Raw genomic sequence first — 5,910 nt, 5'->3', positions numbered from 1 at the left:
GCCGCAGCGTTACCAGCTTATGAGGCAGGTGTTGCAGAACAGGAGCGAAATGTATGCTCTCTGTAAACAGCCCCTGTCTGTTCCCCGATGATGCACTCTCACATTATACTTAGCATCTCAAAGGAAGAATATGTGCAAGTACTGCCATTTAAATCAGTGCCTTTATTGTTCCTTCATAATAACTTTGTTGAAATGTGCAAGAGAGTAACGGAAACACTGAAAACGTCATGCTATTCCACCTTAAATATTCCTGTAATTCATTATAGTCTACTGAGACTTCTGATCAATTATTATATATTGAAGAACCTTAAAATACAGTAAATATAGACTGCTGTTGTAATTTTGTAATAGTAGTGCAGTGCTTTCATGTTATAATAATCATATAATAATAATTACAGTAAATAAAATAATTAAAGAGAATTTACAATTCATAGATTTTCACTATGCACTGACAATATACAGCCATAACATGTGTTGTATACTGTAGTCACTAAATCCTTTAGGATCTCTGTTCATGGTTCCTCCTCAGCTCACTGGCTTGTAGAAGAATCCTGCTGCCATCAACTGGTTAAACCTGCAAAGACACCACTCAGCTGGGTGGCATTAAACCAAGAAGTTCTCTGCTCTGATGAATTAACATTTAAAGCCATCAGTTTGCAAGAGATTTAGCCTGTGTGCCATCTAAAACAATGTTGGGTTCAATTTCACTCCATTACACTCACTCATCTGAGAGAGCCGCCCAAACTCAAATTGAAGAACATAACTTAAGATCCATTCTTGGTAAATTGTCAAAAGATTGGATGATTGGACTTGAGTTTAAATAATTTATGTCAAATTGTGATTATATGGCTCTATCTCACTTTTTAATAAAACTGAGTTACACATATTTTCATGAATGCTGAATATTACTTTAGGCTTTTTTCCCCCAAAGACTCTTTTGGGGTTAAATATTTCAAAGGACAGAAAGCGCATTACTATTTTTCTAGCTGGCATGCCAAATCTTCAATGATCAGTTTATCAGGACTGCTGTCGAGCAACTAGAGAGAACCTAATATTTCAGGCTTACAAGACTGAATTTATTATGACTCCTATTAAGGCTAAATCAACCCTCAACTTGGCTAATCCTAAAAGACAGTAAAAGAAAGATACTGGTGCACATATTTAAACACAACTTAAAGATAAGATTTTATTGATCTCCTGAGGGGAAATTCACAAGTTATCTGTGCAAGAAACAGTCTGAAGAGGTATGAAACAGATACAGAGCTATACATACGCTATAGAACAGGGGTTTTCAAAGTCTGAGACTGTGGGTCTCCCCTCACACAAAGCTTGGAAAAAGGTGCCCCCTCATCCCCTTTGTTTACCTGGGAACATGATTATGTCATTTGGTCCAATAGACACCCAACAATTGAGACAATTGCCTAAAACTAATATTTGACCTAACTTCACACGACACCAAAAACATAAAAAATGGTCTGCCCTAAGACATTTATTAGTTTCTGACTATAGGAAAGTTGGAAAAACAGTAAAATCCCCCAAGACTACTGTCTCACTATCTCTTTAACCTAATCACGCACATTTAGGCTATTCTATGTGATCTCTATGTGATAATGAATGTAAATAACATCTGCTATAAACAAATTACAACACTTAGATCATATACATGACATAACTAGAGCATTGTGGAGGAAGTTGTATAGTATGTGCAGAATTAAAGAGTCTAGTAATGCAACTCTGCAAGCCCCACTGAGGCAGTTCATATAGTTATTGTTAAAGTCGATGACTATGCACTGTACAGGCATTGTGGCCTAGGGAGGCCTTTTTTTTTTTAAAGAAATAAATTCTAGTTCTAGTTTAATTCTGGTTTAAGGAACTTTTACATGACATTCCCACACTCACTTATTTCCACTCCCTAGCAATACTGTAGGTACAAAATGTTAACTACCAGCTTAATGTGTCTCCCACAATGCAACACTCACACGCTGTCCATCTAATGATAATGAGAAAAAGAATAATTGCAAGGTTCAGTGAGCAGATTTACCTCCTAAAACAAACTGTGGCTAAACCAGCAGGAGCCCACAAGTACCTGCAGCTGCCAACTGGCCTTCTATTAAGCAGCAAGCTCAGCAGTAAACTACTGTCTTTCTGCCCGCTCAATGGGAAACTCTGCCTCTCTGAGTAAAAATATTTGAACACACACACATATACACACATTACGTTTCCCACCCCTTATATTCACCCCTCATCCCATGGGAGCACTAATTATTGACACCATGAAGGGGTCCGGGTGCTCAGTGACCCATTAATGCTTAACATAAGTCTGATCCCAGAAGTCCAGTAATACTGCTACAACACTAAGCCTTTTTGGAAAGTACAGAATAAAATTTGAATTTCAATTCATGAGACTTGGTGAAGTTTCCTCATGGCCCCACCTCTACTCCAGCTTGCAGATGTGTACAGAAGAGGTAAAGTACTGCTCCAATGAAAACAGTCCAGCCCTTCACAGAGCTTACTCGCCCAGCCATCAATTTACATCTGCATAGGGTAATATGTGCAACGGATTATATGTTTTGCCAGTGCATGCCAGATTGTGCGCAGAACACCAGCCACTGATGCTGGTCTTGCTCACCAACGGAAGATGAATATTTTACTTTACAAAATACATTACCACATTAAGATTAAACATAATGATCCCTACTTAAAAGTCCACTTACTACTACTGAGCTTAACAGACCAATCCATGTCAATGACAATTGTGGAAAACTGCAGCCGATGATGAAGACTGTGTAATATTATTTGGGGGCTCTGAAAAAAGCAGACAAGTGGACCTTGATTTGAGATCGCTTTGTCAAATGTATGGAAATGTATCAGTCTTATATGTTGCTGTGACTGACAACAAGAGCAGTAGTTGCAAATTAATTAAAATACAAGCATCTTTCCGAAGGCATTCACAGAGGGTAAAACGGACAGAGCCGGAAACAAAATTCATAACAAGTGGTGTCTTTATGTAATGTAAATCTGTATTTAAAATGAAAACGCTGGAGAGAAGTGTCATTTTATTGCTCTATACTCAAGAGAAGCCCAGATGGGAGATTTGCTAATCCAAGCTCATTCAGTACTGAGACCATTACAGTTGCAATATGACTGAGAATATATTTATTGAAATCTCTAAGGAATTGTAACAGCAATAATCAGAATAATATAAAATAACATCCAAGATTACAAGGTTGTTTATTTCATGTATAACGAAACAAAGGTTTGTAGTCCCTTCATGCTTCATGCATATAACTTAACAGATAATTAACTGTTTATTAAAATACGGAAACATTTAAAATAAATAAAATAAAACAATAGGCTATATACAGTTATTTATGAGCGTATTCAAAGGCTATAAATACACATACACACCCAGAACATTCGGCAGTGATTTTTTTTTAATCTGTAGCAACAATATGATCAAGATGAGAAAAGAAATATAATTTTACTAGTTTCAGGTTGGTTTATTTGAAAAGTACTCACAGGAAGTGCATTATATCTGTATTGATCTTGTGTTGCCGTTCTGCACTGTCACCACTAGACAGCAGCAAACGCAAGAACACGTAATGTGGAAAAGTTACAAAACAAAATTAGCTTTAACATTCAGTAAGCTAGCTCAGTTAGCAAACGTTGCAGTGTATTAATGAACAACAAACCCCAACGGAGTGTTGAGGTTTTACCCTGAAAGTTTTAGAAGGGGATGTTTTCTCCCCAACATAACTTAGTGTTTGATAATGCAACCACACAACTTGGCCCCATAATTGTCTGTGAAAGATAATTAACTGATTGACAATCAATTTCACATGCTGTTGTGCAAATGTAATAGACAACAGGTGGAAATTATAGGCAATTAGCAAGACACCCCCAATAAAGGAGTGGTTCTGCAGGTGGTGACCACAGACCACTTCTCAGTTCCTATGCTTCCTGGCTGATGTATTGGTCACTTTTGAATGCTGGCGGTGCTTTCACTCTAGTGGTAGCATGAGACGGAGTCTACAACCCACACAAGTGGCTCAGGTAGTGCAGCTCATCCAGGATGGTACATCAATGCGAGCTGTGGCAAGAAGGTTTGCTGTGTCTGTCAGCGTAGTGTCCAGAGGATGGAGGCGCTACCAGGAGACGTGGAGGAGGCCGTTGGAGGGCAACAACCCAGCAGCAGGACCGCTACCTCCGCCTTTGTGCAAGGAGGAGCAGGAGGAGCACTGCCAGAGCCCTGCAAAATGACCTCCAGCAGGCCACAAATGTGCATGTATCTGCTCAAACGGTCAGAAACAGACTCCATGAGGGTGGTATGAGGGCCCGACGTCCACAGGTGGGGGTTGTGCTTACAGCCCAACAGCGTGCAGGACGTTTGGCATTTGCCAGAAAACACCAAGATTGGCAAATTCACCACTGGCGCCCTGTGCTCTTCACAGATGAAAGCAGGTTCACACTGAGCACATGTGACAGACGTGACAGAGTCTGGAGACGCCGTGGAGAACGTTCTGCTGCCTGCAACATCCTCCAGCATGACCGGTTTGGTGATGGGTCAGTAATGGTGTGGGGTGGCATTTATTTGGGGGGGCCACACAGCCCTCCATGTGCTCACCAGAGGTAGCCTGACTGCCATTAGGTACCGAGATGAGATCCTCAGACCCCTTGTGAGACCATATGCTGGTGCGGTTGGCCCTGGGTTCCTCCTAATGCAAGACAATGCTAGACCTCATGTGGCTGGAGTGTGTCAGCAATTCTTGCAAGAGGATGCTATGGACTGGCCCGCCCGTTCCCCAGATCTGAATCCAATTGAGCACATCTTATAATAATAAAATATACTCTATTATATCTTATTGATGCACTGTAGGCGTACAGTATATTGTGTGGTTGTAGCCAATCTACAGTAGGCTAATACATCTATCTAGATCACAATACTTTGATAAATACAACATTATCAATTATGCCTATATTCTCATAAAATACTATCTCTTCATTTCCAGGCCATTTTATCAACTTAGTTAGCCATTTAACTTTGGAAAGTATTTTAAAGTAATATAGTTTAAGGTTTCAAAGCTTAAAACCTAAAAAAAATATTTTATGTTGCATAGGGTATCTTTCCCTAAATAATGACATTTGTTCCTCCAAATGAAATTAAATAAGATCTTATCTAATTCTTTGTATATTTCAGTAGGCATTTCCAGTGATAAGGATACATAGATATGGATATTCCCGCAGTATTAGATAGTAGAGCTCTACCATTCAGTGAAAGATGCCTCATCCACCACATGTTGAACCTTTTCTCATTATTTGTTTAATCATAGGGCTGAATTTTAGGTTATTGCAGAGTTTTTCATTCTTATCACACCCAGGTGTGTAACTGGGTTCTTCACAGGGATACCATTAACTTCTGATAACTCCTTAAGTGGTAGCCTAATAAACAGATTTGTTCAAGTTCCTTCTTAAGCCTGATACAGTAGAAAATTCCTCAACACATCTAATTGCTTTGATCCATTCCTCTCTATTAGACAAAAAAAAATGTATCATCTGCCAGTTGAGATAATTTAAATGATCTAAGGTCTCTTTAGGTCTACTTTGGAACCATAGACTGTATAAAAACTTGAAACTGACCTTTTTTAATACAGCCACAGTTTGTGTGACAAGGAACAGAAAGGAGCCTTCCCTTAGAGACTGTGGTAGCGACCAGTGGTCGGTGTGAACCATTGAAATCTATGGGGCTCTGCAGTTCAGAAATCATCTATTCATTAGTTATGTAACTATTACCATTTTACTAGTATCTATTATTAGGAAACTATTACCTATTCACTAGTTACTAGTAATTATTCCAAAAGATACTAACATTTTCATTCTTACTTGTACATTTTTGGGGGTTACTAGTCATTC

Source organism: Micropterus salmoides, unplaced genomic scaffold (genome assembly GCF_014851395.1).
Source record: "Micropterus salmoides isolate LMB-PRFRI ecotype aquatic unplaced genomic scaffold, ASM1485139v1 Ms_hic_scaffold_10, whole genome shotgun sequence".
Lineage (NCBI taxonomy): Eukaryota > Metazoa > Chordata > Actinopteri > Centrarchiformes > Centrarchidae > Micropterus > Micropterus salmoides.
Note: the sequence above shows the minus strand (reverse complement) of the source record.